The 17,473-nt window shown below is 41.1% G+C and overlaps 1 protein-coding gene across 4 annotated transcripts in view; it reads right to left on the reverse strand.

Moving 5' to 3' along the window:
• The window catches only part of opn7b (opsin 7, group member b), a 110,936-nt gene that overhangs the window by 67,822 nt on the left and 25,641 nt on the right, over nt 1–17,473 (reverse strand). The window lies entirely within an intron of this gene.

The raw sequence follows: 17,473 nt of genomic DNA on the forward strand, positions 1-17,473 counted from the left end.
CAAATGTGCTGGGGGGGGTCTGACACATTTTAACAAACTATTATTTCCACAATTAGAAGTTTAGTTTACAGTGATGGTTTGACATTAACGTTCCTTTTTATGTATGTTCCAGCTGAAATAAGAGTTACTAGGAGTATTATAATGAATTTTAGCCACAATCATCCCTGTTAAAAGCTTGACAAAATATGTGGGCTGTATGCTGGCTTATGCACAGAATTTATGCTAGCTAGCTAGCATAGACAAGAATTTTGCACAACATTGCTGGATGGTTACCATTCATAAAATTAACATTTTCACAACACTTTACAAAACTGAACATCTGAAAAAGTGATACTGGAACCAGTAGCAAAATAAAGACAACTTGTTGATGTTAGTTATGATTCTGATTAAATTTGCTCATGATTATTTTCTGGCAGAGTTGCATAGTTGCCTGCCGTGTCATAGCAGTTTATTTTTAATGTATATATTTCATATTAATACATGATGTGTTCCCCCCAATATATATTATCTGCTGTCCTGCAACAGCAATGTTTTGTTTAAATATAATGTTTTAAATTGTTGTTATACAAATGCTGGATTGGGTGAAAACACATCATAAGCTGGTGGTGTTAATTCTCTGGTCAGGCACCACTAACGCATTGCAGAAGAATGAGATTGTGTACTTAAAAGAGAGCCAGTTAAATATTGAACAATGGAAAACATGATATTGTATTGATGTTAACTTCATATAGGAATGTGATGTCATCCACCCCGCCACACAATCAATCACACAGCCAGTGGTCTCTACAGTCAGTAAGTCACTGAACTCCTTTTTGATTTGTCACCCTGTCTCTTCATTATGTGGTGTCTCAGTTGCTCTCTTGCCCCTTATGTCTTGTTTCCCAACAAGCTAGTGCCTCTGTTTCTTAGTTCTTGTGTTGCTTCTTCTCAATTAGCCAACACTTCCAAAGCTTCTCTGTCTGCATGCTTTGATGCTTCCTTCTGAAGCTTCCCCTGGCACCTTCAGTCTCTGGCCCCGTGAAGCTTACTGGTGTCCAATACTTTCTTCTCATTTTTAATTAGCAAGACTGCTTTCTTTCTTTTCTCGCTTATAACGTCAAGGCTAGATCCTTTTTCCACCATTGCGGACATTTCAATTTGATTACAACTCAGATTAGGATTATTGATCAGTCTAGATCTTCAGTTATTACCTTTTCATGCTATGCTGAAACCACTGTGGGAAATTTGGTCACTGACATTTGAGAAGATAGCGATTTGCTAATCAAAAGGAATTATGGGGTTAGGGTTACACATCCAAGCAAAACCTTTCAGCGATTCAGTCACTTCAGATAATGTCAGATAATGTGAGCAGCAGGAAAAGATTCCACATATTTCAACTGTCGACAATTTTGGAGTCTGTGCAGGCTCAGACTCTCTTTCCACTCTATATCTTTTCTATTTGTTCCTTGTCTGTGGCCTCTGTGACATGAATAAGCCCTACCAAGAGCCAATTCATCATTTCCAAACAGTATGGCCCTCTCATCACAGCACTGCTCTTTTTGCTGCCGTCGCTGCTCCTCTGGCAAATAGATGCTTCAACATTTAATCAGAGTCCTTACCCTTTGACATCACATACTTAACTTTGCATTGGGCATATTTTGTCCTCTCTACATCTTTCAGAAACACTGACCGTGTGCCGGGTGATACAGAATGATTTAGTGCATAAATTGTAACACATGTTGGGCTCGGCTCCTGTCTGTACTCCCCCATGAATTTAAGCTGCAGCAGCAAGACAGAATTCTGCTGTGTAGAGCAGAACTCAGCAGACACACATCACTGTGGCAAGGGATACGCAAAATGCACAAGGCACGAGATGCCATCATAAAATATGATAGTACAGAACTGTGAAAGAAAAGTGAGGGGCGGTGGAGGGACAGATGACTGCCTCAGTGTCTTAATCAACGTAATAAGTGACTTGTTTGAATGATTTATGACCTTTATAGTCAGACAGTAATATGCACAAACCTATTACAAATCATCCACCCCCGTTAGTAACTGAAGACATTAGATATTGTGCATGTGTATGTATGCCTACTATTCTCAGAGCAGCTGCTGCAACAGTACGCTTCCACTGTAGGCTAATCAATAAACCTGATCACACCGGGCATGAGAGTAGCGATGAAGTGGAGCATACGCAAAACGTAGATTGTAGGCTTAAAAACACACTATATTTTTTACACAAAGTCTCCAGGGCCCTTTTTTGTCAAACAGTGTCAAATTGTTTGTAAATTAAACTACCTGTGCACAGAAAAGTGACTTAAGCTGGCTTCTGTTTCTGATTCTTGATCACCTTGTCAGCATTAAACTGGCAGCTAGTGGTTGCTTATTAACTTAAGCTTTCTGTAGTCTGTAGATGTTAACTTACCCATATAGCACAAATTCACTGTAAATTCACTGAACACTGTGCTGGTTCCACAAATTTAAAATCACAATCCCAGAAATAAAAGTCCACCATCATGTTTTTCCCTGGTACTCACACAACCCTGCACCGTTTTGGCTGCCAAGCTAGCGTTAGCTAATGTATGCTAACGTCATAATATTACAGGCTTAGGGACAAGCTGTTGCTCCAGGGCTGATCAATATATTGATGTGATTTGTTTAGAAGTGTAACTGAGGTGCTGTGACAATTATTTACCATCTGCATGTTTAGCTATCATATCACACAGGCAAATGAGTAATGTACCTGCATAACTATTCATTTGCCACTCCCAACATTACTTGGCACTCACCAGAAATGCTGGTTCTCTCTCTTCCTTATCCCCTGTCCTCTGTGTAATGTTAAATCATGAAGTAAATTACATTTCCCCTGAAGCGCCAGTCAGCAGTCAACTTTACGGCGCGTAAGCACTTAAAAATAGAGGTCACCTCTGTGGGTTGCTGCTGCAGTCAGGCTAATAAACGGGAGGGAATATAAAACCACTTTTAATGCCAAAGTTTGAAAGGCAATTTGAGCTCTCTGCAGGTCTGAACACATTATAACGCTGTCTAGTACTGATGAAATGATGCTAGTTAAATGCTTTTTGTTTTAAATTATTTTTTATTGTTCCTGTTGCTTGCTAGCAAGGTTCACCTGGTACACATACTGGTGAGAGTTACTAAACAGGAAGTTCAATTTATACTTACTGGGACACAAACAAGTCACAAGTTTTGCGTCCCAGTGTTTTTCCCACTGTTCCCGCTAATAGAGTAACAAGTCCTGCATGTCATGAAGCTAGTGATAAATTAAACACAATATATTCCTTATGGATGATGCTTGGACACAAACAATCTGCAGCCTTGACGCCCTGGCGACAGAACGTCTCGTCATGAATGTCATGCTTCAAAGACACTAAGGACACATGGTGTTTCTTCTCGGGACTGGATGACGATTCAAGCAGAACAGAACAACAGATATAGTTAACTGTGAATCAGCAAATCTTGAGGCTAGTTTTAACAATGTAAAGGGAGAAGCTGTTAGTGCACGTGTCAGTCAACGTTTTCCCTGAAACACCTTGGGGGCTTCAAAATATCAGTATGCATTCACGCTCCCCCTTTCCTTTATTGCTATTATTTGTCCTGGGAGCAAAACTTAAAACATCTGGAAGATGGGCGTGTTGGCTCGTACTGGAAGACGGAGGTATCCCAGAGTGATTACTCAGTGTGACAGCCTGCTATTTCTCTGCATCTGTGACCGTCTATTGAGGATAACATTGGAGCTGAGGGTTCAAGTCATCAGTTGTTGTTAGTTACCCTCCTCTTGCCGGCTTGCTTATTGTTCTCTCAACCTCTTTTGTTTTATCCACTCCTCTGATCCCATCTCTCTATTTCTGGGCCTTTATCTTTCTCACTCGGAACCCAAATATTAAGGGGAAAAGGAAAGAGGACAGAGACAAACAATGTTTCGCCCTGCGGTAAATGGGGGATGAACAACACTGGAAAAGTTCAAGAGGGAGTAAGTGAAGCATAGGAAGAAGTCAGGAGGAAGAAAAATAAAAGCACTAACAATGGTCTTGACTGAAACAACTCAGAGACCAGGCCCAAAAATCTATTAAACTGTGAACTCACAGAAATAGTACAGTATTCGTAATTGTAGCTCAGAGTTTACACTGTCAGCATCGCTTTTTTGACACAATTGTTTGCTCACTATTAAAGATCAATCCAGTGATTTATCCAACTGTTATAACCACTTCCGATCAGGGGCCTCTTTATAGAATATCACAGCACCTTTAAAACTTGATTGAGTCATATGCATGTGCAGCAAAAAGACACTGTATAAAAGCCTAACCACTTGTAAACACGCTACTTGTCTCGACAAGATTCAACAGTTCAATATGGGCAGACTAGGCAGACGTTGACTATTTTTGAAAGCTCCATTAGAAAAGTTGAAACACTGACTGTCTTATAAAGTAATAATGGAATTAACTAAGTGAGGAGAACGCCAGTATGAGTCAAAAGAGGCTGACTCGATTAGTGATTCTCTCCATTAAGACCAGAGGAAGCGTGAACTGGAGAGCAATGTTTATGATGTCGGTGAACACACTAAATGCCCTTCAGACAGGTGAGTAAACACTCTTATGTAACGTGTTTCTTTGGGTGTGAGTATGCAAAGAGAGTGAAAAGATGAAAGTGAGTTTTTTCTGTGGCCCATGACCTATTCTCTTCTAGCGTGGATTCTTGACCGTGGCTTTGTAGTGTAATGCAATTGACGACTGTACTTGTAAACAAGTTAATCCTGGAAAAAAGGTACCTGATGGGATATAAATAGTATATCTATTACTTTAATTTGAGCATTATGATGTTTTAAGCATTGCTGAGGGGCAGTAGCTAATTTAGTCAACCCATGATAAAAGATTATTTTGGTTTTTTTTTTGGTTTTTTTTACTTTCATGTACCAGCTAGCAATTCATTGTTCTAAAAATGTTCAGAGAATGTTACCTAGAATGTTCTCCTGTTTTCAGCATGAAGTTTTCTTTAAGCTCCCAGAATGATCGAGGATAACGCTCTCTAAAAACATTCTAAAAATATTTTGTGATAACCTCCTTAAAATGTTCAGTGACAACGTTGCTTGAATGTTACACTCTAATGTTCTTGAAAACGCTCCCAGCAGGAAGTTTTCTTGAAGTTCCAAGAATGTTTGAGGATAACGTTCTCTAAAAACATTCGAAAAATGTTTTGTGACAACATTGCTTGACCGTTATGCCCTTGTATTTTTATAGCACTTTTTTCCAATACTCAAAGCACTTTACAGTGCTTGCAACATTTGCCCATTCACACACACTTTCATACACTGATGGTGGAGGCTGTGTGCAAGGTGCCAACTGCAAATCAGAAACAATTTGGGGGTTGAGCTGGGATTCAAACCAGCGACCTTCTGATCACTAGATGACCTGCTCTACCCGCTGAGCTGGGATCCGACTCTGATGCTCTTCCTGAGGTTTCCTCCATTGCTCACCCTGTAGGAAATCCGCCCCATGTAGCCTGTGCTGTAGAATACATATTGTAAAGCCCCTTGAGGTAATTTTGTGATTTGTAAAATTCGGCAATAAAATGATTTGTTAGATTTTACAAGTTAGAATTACGCTTAGGTAGCATGATATGAGTCATGATCCACAAATGGCCTGTTGGAGATAAATCTAAAACTTGTCCATATTCACACTATAAATTTGATTATCAATATATAGCTCACAAAATCCAGCTAATTATATCTAAGATACAATACACACCAGGTGTGAGATTGTAGGCACTGGTAATAATGCCACCTGGTCACCTTTCATTTGATATTCTCAATTTGTCCTGGAAAATAGAGACTAGGACAAATGGACATCAGGGAAGGGGACAGTCATGTCAATTAATCCCCTATCCCTATATCATTCAAAATATGTTCTGCTACACTTGGATGTTCTCACCAATTAAAGGTAGGCCTACTAGGTCTATGTGTAAGAGTCAGAATGACACTGATGGCCATTATGGCAACTGCAGATAGCGACCTGTTGCAAGGGAGTGAGCAGCCAGTGGCCAGACAGCATGGATCTGGCATTAGTTGCTTTGTAGCTGATAAAGTGATTTGCAAACGGTGTTACTCACAAAATGTTTTCCCTATGTTATCATATAACATTGTGGGAATGTTTTAAAGAAAGACATTCTATATACACTATATTACCAAAAGTATTCGCTCACCTGCCTTTACTCATTCTATGAACTGAAGTGCCATCCCATTCCTAACTCATAGAATTCAATATGATGTCGGTCCACCTTTTGCAGCTATTACAGCTTCAACTCTTCTGGGAAGACTGTCCACAAGGTTGAGGAGAGTGTTTATAGGAATTTTTGACCATTCTTCCAAAAGCGCATTGGTGAGGTCACACACTGATGTTGGTCGAGAAGGCCTGGCTCTCAGTCTCCGCTCTAATTCATCCCAAAGGTGTTCTATCGGGTTCAGGTCAGGACTCTGTGCAGGCCAGTCAAGTTCATCCACACCAGACTCTGTCATCCACGTCTTTATGGACCTTGCTTTGTGCACTGGTGCACAGTCATGTTGGAAGAGGAAGGGGCCCGCTCCAAACTGTTCCCACAAGGTTGGGAGCATGGAATTGTCCAAAATGTTTTGGTATCCTGAAGCATTCAATGTTCCTTTCACTGGAACTAAGGGGCCAAGCCCAGCTCCTGAAAAACAACCCCATACCATAATTCCTCCTCCACCAAATTTCACAGTTGGCACAATGCAATCTGAAATGTACCGTTCTCCTGGCAACCTCCAAACCCAGACTCGTCCATCAGATTGCCAGATGGAAAAGCGTGATTCATCACTCCAGAGAACGCGTCTCCACTGCTCTAGAGGCCAGTGACGGCGTGCTTTACACCATTGCATCCGACGCCTTGCATTGCACTTGGTGATGTGTGGCTTGGCTGCAGCTGCTCGGCCATGGAAACCCATTCCATGAAGCTCTCTGCGTACTGTACTTGGGCTAATCTGAAGGTCACATGAAGTTTGTAGCTCTCTAGCAATTGACTGTGCAGAAAGTCGGCGACCTCTTTGCACTATGCGCTTCAGCATCCGCTGACCCCTCTCCGTCACTTTACGTGGCCTACCACTTCGTGGCTGAGTTGCTGTTGTTCCCAAACGCTTCCATTTTGTTATAATAGAGCTGACAGTTGACTGTGGAATATTTAGGAGCGAGGAAATTTCACGACTGGATTTGTTGCACAAGTGGCATCCTATGACAGATCCACGCTGGAATTCACTGAGCTCCTGAGAGCGGCCCATTCTTTCACAAATGTCTTGTTTCACAGTCTGCATGCCTGAGTGCTTGAATTTATACACCTGGGGCCAGGCCAAGTGATTAGAACACCTGATTCTGATCATTTGAATGGGTGAGCGAATACTTTTGGTAATATAGTGTATGTTAACTCAACAACATCACCAATACATTCTCATTTTACCTTTGTTAACATATCACGTTACACAAATGTTGTAGAACAAATGTTTTATGAACTGAGGCCTTACTAACATCCCAAAACATTTTCCAAGTGTTGCTTACAAACTGTTTTTCCTTTGTTATCATATAACATTGTAGAACTGTTTTATAAAAAAAAACACAACAGGATATAATCTGAGACCCTAACAACAGCCTGGAAACATTTTCTAAATGTTGCTTTCATAATGTTCTTCCTTTGTTTTCATGTAACATTCTCAGAATGTTTTATAGAAAAAGATTCTATGTTACCTAATTGACACCCCCAAAACATCCAGAGAATGTTACAGCTAAAACTTCCTTCCTTTGATAAATTATCGCATTACAGTAACCTTTTAGCAAAATGTTTTGGGATTGTAGGCCTTGCTTTTACAATGTTCTTCCTTTGGTATCGTATAACATTGTGGGAAAGTTTTATCAAAAACATTCTGTAATTGGAGGCCTTAAAAACATTTTCTAAATTTTGCCTTAAGAACGTCCTTCCTTTGTTATTTTGCAACATTATGGGAGTGCTTTATAGAAGAACATTCTATAATCTGTAACTTCAACAACATCACCAAAACATCTTCAGAATGTTGCACCTAAAACATTCTTCCATTCTTAACATTTAATGTTACAGGAACATTATTTGAAATGATAAACATCCTTAAAATGTTCTTTGAACATTAGATAAAAATGTTTTTTAAAAAGATAGTAAGAACTTGTAATAGGAACATTCCCTGGTAGCTGGGTAACCAAAGAAAAGAACCTGAGACCATCAAGTGGTTTCCAGCAAACATAAAATGTTTTTCATTTCAGATTTTTGTAATAAAATGTGTTATTATTTTCACCTTTTTCACCCAAGGACTGACTAATCTTTACAGGTAATCTGTAAATGAATGAAGAGAAAACTCCTTCTTTTCTTCCATATATTTCTATGTGTTTGTACAGTAGAGAGATATTTATACAGTAAACCTTTCCTCCACCCCTACAGTTGCAAAGGCTGCCTAAACCCTTGAGCTTCACACCTCCAGAGAGGTGATAAATTGGATCCCGTGGATAATGTGCAATGGGGAGATTATCTGGGATTATGGCATCAGATATAAATTCAACTGCAGTGCTACGTAGAGGCCCCTCTATGTATAGCGCTGCGGTAAAGGCCCCATATGGTAGCAAGTCAGATTTCCATGTCTTTTTTGAAGAACATCTAGGTACTGTGAGAGTAAGAAAACAATCCAGGGAGAAATGCACACAGTACAATATTCATAGACTGTGCCTTTAAATGAGCTGTCAGGACGTCTGTATGGTTCAGAAGTCACAACTATACAGTCACTACCCTCAGCAAGGCCCCCAACATGGCCTCATGTGCACAAACACTGGCAGAGCTGACATAGTAAAACAAGAGACAGACATCCAAACTGAGTGTTCAGACAGAGGGTCAATGGGGATGCTGCAACAATGGACAGTATAAGAAAACTTTTAAGTATGTAAACAACTTATACTACGCACCCAAAATCAAAGTATGAGGCAGAAAATGAGCCTTATATGGCTTCAAACCCAAAATTGCAGAGGAAGAGTCGCTTCCGGCTTCCTGCTGATCAGCATGCAGACTTGGCTTGGAAGAGGCAAGCCTGACATTTGTTGTGACACACAGAAGAGAGGAAAAGATACATTTGCTGTGGTGGGAAATCAAAATGACACCACGGACAACAACGAAGTGGACATGCTGTTGCTCCTACAAGTTCGACTGATGTCTCTTGTGTCTTACTGCATAAAGACAAACCGTCTTCCTGTCCTGCTATATATTCTCCGAAATACATTTCTGGTTTTCAACACAGCTTTCTGTTGTTCTCTTCAGTTAAAACTAGGTATCGTCACCTTCCTCGCTCTATAGGTTTTTTTTTTAAATCTGTGAAGGGCTGACACTAGAGCGTTGATTATGTCATCTATTTAGTCCATTGTCCTTCGGTGACAGCACAGCTGGATCAACCATTCCAAGGAAAGCACCTGACCTTGTTTCTGCCCTGATGTCACCTGCAGGCAAGGTGTTTTATTTCTTCATTGACCTTCATTGATTGCTGTGATGACACAGTGACCCCTTGGCCCAATCAGTGAAGCTATATCACCTTTTCTCTCCACATAATGCCATCCTGTCTATGGTTGTCACATGTCAGGACAAGCCACTATATTTCAATACAGGGGCACTGATTCCAGCTTCTCTTTTAGCACTAATGATATGTGGCTGGTGAGGCAGTCTCTTTTATTTCTCCTACCAAGAATTCTGGTCATTTCAATCACTTCAGCAAATTCCCCAAAAACTAAACGTTCAAGTGACAGAGCTCTCTCGCAGTTATTAGCTGTTCCAAGCTCCCAGCTCACAGATGTGTGAATACAGCCAGAGAGAAGCAATGCAACGTATGGATGGCATTGTCCTTCTTACAACCTTATGAGCTGGAATGGAGAGCAGATTAACTGTCGACAACGACCCTCTTGAAAGGCTAAAAATGTTAATTCATATGCATAATGAACTACTCCTTAATCACTCAATTCCTGCCCTAATGCTCTAAAAAGAAAGAAACACGACAGCACTGTTGCCCCTCATGGCTTACCGCTGCTTATCCTTAGTTATAATAGGGGTGAGAGTGTAATGGCTGCTGCGTAGACTCTATAACCTCTACCTCACAGGAGGCAGAGTTGCTTTCCAAGCAAACCCTTTTCCAGCCTTGGCCTGGGGCCAGAAGTCTGTCAATCAGTATGCTGCGGTGCCGTCTTCCTTGTTACATGAAAAGCATCAGCTGGGCAGTCCAATATATTTTAAGAAAAGGTTAATCAATTCTGCCTTTCCACTGCTTTAATCGTCATGCCTATGAGGAGCGAGGAGTTGATCGCCTCTATTTCAGTGGGCTCATCACTTTCTTCGGGCACTTTCACCTCTGCGTTTTGGTTTGTGTGATGAGGAGCAAGAATACATTTGCTCCTTTTTCTGGTTAAAAACCGGACGATGTTTGGTCTCAATGTCTAAAACATGCTTTTACCTTCTTTTCAACCAGCTAAAACGCAGTCACAACATCAACATGTCATAAATCACGAGGATCTGACTACTAAGGCGATGCACTCAAGTCACTGTCACTGTCTCTCGGACAGTTGTGGACTCCTTCACAAAGAAATTCGCAGTCCAGCAACATGAGACATCTTAAACCAAGAATCCACAGGCTTGTATAGGAAAGTGAGAGAAATAGGGAAGGTCTTATTTTTCACATCATGTCACAATCGCTCACATTTGGACAGTGAAATATAAATTAACGTAACACTTAAATTGCCACACATTGTTGCACAGAGCCCCTTTAGAAGTAAACTATTCATAGTGAAGTCTTAACATTAGGTTTACATTCCTCACAACCTGGGGAAAGAAGCTGATTCTGTATATTTTCCCAGACAGCAGCAAGGTGAAGGACTGTGGCCGGAGTTGATGTTGTCTTTCAGTATCCTTTGGACTCCTTAACTCACTGAGGATGCTCGGTGTAACGGGTAGTTTTAATCACCTGTTGCACAGCCTCTCTGCCCTGGGCGATGCACGAACCTGGCAAGGTTCGTTTGCAAGGGAATAATCACACTGCTTCACTTAATGTGTTTTCAGGCTGTTATTGGGTTTTGCTATGTTTGCTTACTGTTCTGGTGCCTGCCGTTAAGTCCAAAAATAACAGCCCCCCTCCCTAGTGTTTTCCAGCCTATCCGCTCCGTCCCTGTTCCTGGTGTTTTTTCGCCCATTACACTCACCTGTGTTTCTCCGCCTCTCTTCACCTGCACTGTCATACTCTCATTAGTTTGGTTTGTATTTAAGTCAGGTCTTCATTTGAGTCTTTGTCACTCATCTGTAGTGTTTGCCTGATGTTTCTTTGTGCTCGCCTGCTCCTTGTGTGCTGCGATAGAGAATAAAAGCTTCATCTGTTGCTCTTCCTGTCTGCTGTCTCTTATATTTGGGTCGACCTTCTCTGCTCTGCTTGTGACAGCACGTTGTTGAATAATATTGCCTTGAAGCAAATCTGCCGACTTTCCCAACATTTTTTTCGGTGAGAGTCCTCTTGCACAGGGTCCCCCGCTGCACCAATGTAGTGATGTCTCTGAGGTTAATGAGGCGGTGTTTTTTTTTTTTTAATATAGTGCCCTTATCTGTCTGCATATGGCCAGAGAAACGGAGACAGAGAGTGTTCTTGTGTTTAAACTTTGTCCTTGTGGCGCTTAAGTTTCAGTTTCCTCCTTTGTAGAGACCTGAAGATTAAGAGGGCATGGTAATTTACATCTGTCATTAGAACAGTTCAACAATGGTTTACAGTGTTGTCATGCTCGGGGCTTAGCTACTTCATCTGTGTTGTACCACATAGTTTCAGCCTCTCTCTTTTCACTCCTGTTGGCCCTTCCTCCCCCTTTCTGACAGGCTCACTGATGGATCACTCCTTTTGCTCCGTTTCAGATGTACTTGGCCGGCCGTGCCATATACCATTATGTGGGCTCACGCTTGGAAGTTCAAGTACACGTGTGAGAAGGAAAAGGTATAGATGAGAAGAAGTGAGCAACGTGGTGAGCCAGCTGACAAAGGGTCATAGTGAGATGTTTGATGAATGTGTTCCTCAGACTCGCCGGCCTTCCAAGCCGATTAAAAGGTCAATGGACCAACCTGCTTCTCCCAGGGGATAAGTAGGCTGTGCTGCCCACTCACACTGGCTGCAATAATCACGCACTGATGTCTTTAGGCTGCGCCTATGTTGAAAGAATACCTTGTCGGTGTGTGGTTTATTTAGTGGCTCGAATGAATATCAAGTCATTTGGCAAAGTTTAGTTGCATTGTTAAGCTGGAGGCCAAAGATATTAAATAATAAACAATACTGACTTGTAAAAAAGCCTTCTAGAGCCTCTAGATGATGACAGAAGATAAGAAAAGTAGGATTGTGCTGTTTGTGTAGAGAAAGAGCTTTTTCCTTCTTTCAAGTCAATAAAAAAGCAGCGTTAAAAAGAATGAATCAGTGTTTACGGCAGAATGTAGAACCTGAAGGACTGCCATCAGTTTCTGTGTGTGATGCTTTCAAGGTCATCCATTGTGTTTCTGAAGACGTAGCAAACAATGGAAAATACACCAGCAACGCCGCTTCCTCTAACTGCTTACAAGCATGACACCCATGTCAGCTGACAGCGCCTTTAATAGCAACTGAAGCGAAGAGTGGCGCTTCACATTGCACCAGGTTCTTCTTATTACAGAACAATCACGGAGCAAACGTGTTTAATTGTTTAATCGTAACAGTGTGTTTGAGGAAAATAGCAGCTTGACATTCCTTCAACTACATGTATGTTAAATGGTGGTCCCCCATAAACTACACTAGTCCGTGCATCACTGAGCACCGTTCTAACAGCTGCCCAATGCAATGACGCAATTATCTCACAATTAATTTCCATCACTTTGATTATGTTATTTGTCATTCACTCAGATGCTGGAAAAGACTACGCAGCACCACAGAGCCCTGCCTCATGCTGCATGTCACCTCGTATTTATTGCCATCGTGGGCTGATCCATCCTTGTGCTGTGCTGCTGGATGTTTGATAAATGTGGTGATTAACGCTTTCATTATTAAGACAAAGTCTCACTGTATGGTATGAATAGGGTGATGAAGTAGATTTAATATAACTGTATCACAACTAGATGAAGATTTTAAGGGGGATGTTATACAACAGACAGAGTTCACCATTCGGCTGACCACACAGCCGTAACGGACTATTACCATCTTTTTTAATAAATATATATAATTTTACTGTATTCATTTTACTTTCACATATATTTAATAGAATTTTAAATATTAATGAAGTGAAAAACATTGCAAAAAAGAAAAAAGTGAAATAAAGTTATAAAAAGGCTGCTTGGTGGCCAATTGCTGTAGGGCACCAGCTGCTGAGAGCGAAATGTAAAGCGTGTTCTAGGACAGCGTCACAGCCCACTTGCTTCTCACAGAAGCTTCTCACAGAGGACTCAATTTTAATTATTCCACATTTTCCATTATAATTCAACAAGCTTCATGATAGGAAAGGTGCAAATAGCACTACACCAATCCAGCGTGTAAGTGGCTGACTGAAGTGACAGACACCGTGAGGCCACTCCGAGGATGTGATGACCTTTAAATACACAGATGGATTCTGGGACTTTAATCATACTGTGAGTGGCTTAAACTGCGCTGAGGAATCAGGTGCAATAAGCCCGATCTTAACTGCCTCAATCACTTACCTCCTTCTACACTAGGCTGGTGTCGAACTGCCACACAGTCAAACAGCTCGAGGGATGTGGGCCGAATGTTTGCGCCTGTGTGTGTGTGTGTGTGTGTGTATGTGTGTGGGTGTGTGTGTGTGTGTGTGTAATTTCTGCTTCATTGGGGACAGATTTCAATTGCATCACACAGTACAGTGTGTCATCGGGGCCAGGTTTAATGCCTGTTACTGGGATGAATGTGGTATAAATAGGCTTGATGGCTGCATTGAAATGGTGTGTTCTAAACAACCTTTGTCAGCTTGTAAATTGGTTCTACTACGACTGAAAGAATCCTGCAGCTCCTCATTCAAGCAGGTGTTTTATTTGGAAGTTAGTAGAGACTGCCCGCGTAAATGGGCGCGGGTATCAAATTTATGCTAACAGGTCGGCAATCGCACCGGCGCACGCTGGAGATTGAAATCTATTCGTCACAGTACAAAAGCCTATCTGGACAATACAGATCCACTATGCTGATGTATGTGCAGATTTGATCAACTCATAAACCAGACGTGAATTGATGCCGTGAGGTTCGACAGTCCACATATGTGTTAAAGCATAGATTAAAAATGATCTAATATATGTCTAAAAGGATTTTTACAGGAAGGTATAGGGTAGGAAGGTATAATTACCACATTAAGAAATATTTTTTTATAAGAAATATTTTCATTTTTGAAGTTTGACTTTGAAAAAAGTGAAATAAAGTTTTTTGTGGGCCCAGAAGGAGCATAGCAAAATAAATGGCCTCAAATGATGTCACTTGAGTCAGTGTTAACGACTACAAAAACATTTATATTGTGAGGCTGTGGTAAATATATGAGCATACCTGAGGACTGTTCCACGAGGCAGGATTTGTTTAAGGGAGGTAATCATGTGTTTTCAGAGTTAGGACAGTAGTTGACTTCCTAGAGTACATCAATATGGTTACTTATGTTGCACACCTGCTCCGGAGACGATTACATTTTGAAGTAACAGATCAGCATGTGTCAAAGCACTGTCGTCTGACCAATCACTCTGACACGGCCATTTGTAGAAGATCCAGTGAAGCTTGGTGTACAAATCAAGAAATTTTCTTTTGGGAGTGCAGTGATCCGAGACATCTTTTCTTCTTGTTTTTTTGTTGTTTTTTTTTTCCCTGTTGGCTGTAAGTAATGTCAAAGCGATTTCATCAAGGGCGTCACTTTGTGTCGAGGAGTGGTGTGTACATAAAAGTTTGGAAGAAAACATGTTTAAACAGTCTCCAAAATATGACATAAAAGGCAATATAATGGAGAGATCATCATAAAGTAGGTGGTCAGAGAGAATTTTTACTGTATGGATGTCCTATATTATGTTTTTGTTTTGTGCTGCTGCTGGCTGGTGGATAACTTGTCATTTCTTCTTGACACACTGCAAAGAGCATCGCATCGTCGCATACCGTCCCATTCTTTTCCTCTGAGAAGTCTATATTGTGACTGGGATTAGAAACATCAAAGCGAAAAACTATTTCACAGCCTGTGATGAACCCATCTTTACATTCATTTTAGAAAGTGAGGAGGTGAGGAGTGGGAGAAACAGATGGAGGAGGCGCAAAGGGAGAGTATGGTAGTAATTAAAAGTGTGTGTATGATTTAGCCTTAGGTTTCAGTCGGTTTAATGAAAAATTGTAATTAAGATTCACGAAAATACAACCGCATCACTTTTAACCTTAACTCCAGACTTGAGGTTATTCACTTCCACACTGCATTCCTCGTGTATAATCAGCTGCAGATTAATTTCAGGAGCGCAGGAAAAGCAACATCTGCAGGCATTGTGCCGGTGTCCGACCGAAAAGGCGTGATGCATTTTTAGAAGCCTTTTCAAAAGCTCTTTACCGAGAGGAGGAATTCAATCAATCACACAACCATATAGGTGTTGTTAGCTGGAGAATGCATGTCTGTGACACGGACATATTTCATAGGCTTTTTTCTCTCTCCGTCCCAATTACTCCTTCACGCTATAAACACGCATACTGATGTATAGATGTTTATCACATGCATCTCTGGATTAATTCTGTCGGGCAGACACTGCTTGGTGGCCAATTGCTGTAGGGCACCAGCTGCTGAGAGCGAAATGTAAAGCGTGTGCTAGGACAGCGTCACAGCCCACTTGCTTCTCACAGAAGCTTCTCACAGAGGACTCGATTTTAATTATTCCACATTTTCCATTATAATTCAACAAGCTTCATGATAGGAAAAGTGCAAATAGCACTACACCAATCCAGCGTGTAAGTGTGAACCAGGACACATGAAAATGTGCTGCAGTATATTATTATATATGTCTTCAAAATGATTGTGGCTGACTGAAGTGACAGACACCGTGAGGCCACTCCGAGGATGTGATGACCTTTAAATACACAGATGGATTCTGGGACTTTAAGCATACTGTGAGTGGCTTAAACTGCGCTGAGGAATCAGGTGCAATAAGCCCGATCTTAACTGCCTCAATCACTTACCTCCTTCTACACTAGGCTGGTGTCGAACTGCCACACAGTCAAACAGCTCGAGGGATGTGGGCCGAGTGTTTGCGCCTGTGTTTGTGTGTGTGTGTGTGTGTGTATGTGGGTGTGTGTGTGTGTGTGTGTGTGTGTGTTTGTAATTTCTGCTTCATTGGGGACAGATTTCAATTGCATCACACAGTACAGTGTGTCATCGGGGCCAGGTTTAATGCCTGTTACTGGGATGAATGTGGTATAAATAGGCTTGATGGCTGCATTGAAATGGTGTGTTCTAAACAACCTTTGTCAGCTTGTAAATTGGTTCTACTACGACTGAAAGAATCCTACAGCTCCTCATTCAAGCAGGTGTTTTATTTGGCAGTTAGTAGAGACTGCCCGCGTAAATGGGCGCGGGTATCATATTTATGCTAACAGGTCGGCAATCGCACCGGCGCACGCTGGAGATTGAAATCTATTCGTCACAGTACAAAAGCCTATCTGGACAATACAGATCCACTATGCTGATGTATGTGCAGATTTGATCAACTCATAAACCAGACGTGAATTGATGCTGTGAGGTTCGACAGTCCACATGTGTTAAAGCATAGATTAAAAATGATCTAATATATGTCTGAAAGGATTTTTACAGGAAGGTACAGGGTAGGAAGGTATAATTACCACATTAAGAAATATTTTTTTATAAGAAATATTTTCATTTTTGAAGTTTGACTTTAGGGGCCACTGTTTATTATTTCACTATGTAGCAAAAGCGCACAAATGGTATTGCAATATGAGTTTTGTTTTGTTTTCAATAAAAGACTACTTTCATGTCCTTCTATGGGTGAATTATTTGAAGTCTAAGTTTTAAAATAAGTTTGAAATTGTGCCCTCACGTGTCATGTCTTTATTTTCGGTTCCTCCATTTGTGTGGTTTTCCCTCCTCCAAGTGTTTTTCTGTTCCTTTACCTCACCTGTCCTTTTACCGCCTCATTCCATACCTGATACCCTGGTTAGTGTGTCTGTATATTGTCTTTGTTCTCTCTCGTCTCATGTTCTCCAGTGTCTCCCCCCTGGTATGTTTCTGGTTTTTGTTCCTTGTTGTTCTCATTGCTTTGTATTGTTTACACTTTTCGTTTCAGCCCCTTTTGTTGTTACTTAGTTTTTTGTCCATGTGACTTGTTTATCTGGATTCCTCATTTTTCGTATCATTCAGCTTTGTTTCAAAAAAGCTTGCCTTTTGTTTCCTCAATCGTGCCTCCCATG

The sequence above is a fragment of the Acanthopagrus latus genome, chromosome 7 (assembly GCF_904848185.1).
Source record: "Acanthopagrus latus isolate v.2019 chromosome 7, fAcaLat1.1, whole genome shotgun sequence".
Taxonomy (NCBI): Eukaryota; Metazoa; Chordata; class Actinopteri; order Spariformes; family Sparidae; genus Acanthopagrus; species Acanthopagrus latus.